Consider the following 1,855-nt stretch of genomic DNA (forward strand, 5'->3'; position numbering starts at 1 on the left):
TCCCTGGCACCATATGTCACTTTGGCCCCGCCCCTGGCACACTGAGCAGGCCACCAAGTATGAGCTTGATGGCACATGCCTGTAATTCCAGTGCTAGGGAGGCTGAAAACAGGAGGATTGCTATGAGTCTGAGCTGCATAGTGAGACCCTATGAGACCAAATACATTAAAAAATAATAATTATACAAATGCAAAGTATAATAAGTTAGGTATGGTGGCTTATGCTTATTATCCCAGTTACTTAAGAAGCTGAGGAAGGAGCAACGTAAGTTCAAATCCAGTCTGGGCAACTTAAAGAGACTCTGGTTTGAAATAAAATTTTAAAAAGGACTGGGGATGTAGGAGGTGCCTCACTGGTAGAGTGCCCCTGGAATTTTCAACACTATAAAAAGGCATAGTAATTTTACAGTAACATAATATTTCAAATAGGCTATGTATTTTTTTCCTGATTTCTCAGCTAGTCTGATTTCCAAAGGTATGAGATTTCAAAAAGTTATAACTCCTATTTATACAAGTCCTAAGAACCCAGAAATTTCACATATCTCGAGATATTTGAAAATGCTGCCAATCTGAAGTTGATGTAATATGTGGAACTATTCCACTGCAGTAGCTCTAGAAGCTGAATATAATGGGAATAATACATCTCTAAAACTTTTGTATAACCATAGTATATAATTGGATTTATTGCAATACTATATGCATACTTTATGTGGATTTAATGTGAAGGATTTAGTTTCTGGACCAGAAGTATAATAGAGCAGGTGATTTTTTAAAAATCTGCATGAGCTGGCCTCTCCACAGAGACACAAACAGGTTTCAGATGAGGTACAAGTCATCTTTCATGCTACTCTTTGTCCTCCAATCCAGTGGAGGAGAGAGAGAGGATATCGCCAGCCAAATGTGGAAACTTCAAGTTGTTTCCCATCACGCTGGACAGGGATTAAACACTGGTTCTGTGTCTACTATTTACTGCCTTTCTGAACTACAGGAAATAATTTAATCCCTTTAACCTGTCTCCAGCACATCCCATCACATGTGATTGTTGTGATGATTATATGAAGTAATGTGTCTGAAGAGTGCACTGACCACTTTGTTCAATGGGTCTCAGAGAATTGACACAAACTGAATGGCTTTATTCCCTGGGTTCTGGGGTTCTCATTCTGAGCTAAGTCTTGTCCTGGCTCTTCCCCAAAGAGTTTCTGGACAGCAAAATCAGATCATTGCTGAGCAAGCACGAGCAAAAGTAAATGCAGCCCCCCCCAAAGGCAGAGTGCCAGCATTACACTTCCTGTAGCTTTGATGCCCACGGGTGTCTAGTCCCACACATGGGCCTCTGGGTTTCACTTAACTTATTCATAATCCGAGAATCAAAGATAGTCTCTTATACTATATGTAGGCATCCATAAGCTCCCAGAATAAGGGGTTATTCCAGAACTCCTTTAATAACTCATTTCCTTAGATATTTCATGTTGGTTATGTTTGTTTGTGACTAATAGGCCCCCAGATGGTGGAAGCTTAAGAGAGCAGTTAATTTCTCTCCCTAATGGAAGTCTGAGGCTGGGTGATTCAGGGCTGGCATGTGCTCAGATTGTCAGGGCCTCACGCTGCCTTGGCTTCAAGGTCCACTAACCCTACACTGGCTCCCTCCAGTCAGCAGTTACTGCAGCCACCACACATACTTCCTAGGAGGGGAGAAATAAGGAAGAGGGCTGTGCTCTTGTGGGAGACAGAATTATGGTCTCTGGAAGACTGAAAGATGCCCACCTTGTAACCCTTTGAACCTGTAACTATGTTCCCTTACAGGGCAAAAATGGTAATATGGGAATGATTAAGCCCAAGACCTTAAAATAAAGAGA

This window comes from Octodon degus, unplaced genomic scaffold, assembly GCF_000260255.1.
Source record: "Octodon degus isolate 3935 unplaced genomic scaffold, OctDeg1.0 scaffold00038, whole genome shotgun sequence".
NCBI classification, from domain to species: domain Eukaryota; kingdom Metazoa; phylum Chordata; class Mammalia; order Rodentia; family Octodontidae; genus Octodon; species Octodon degus.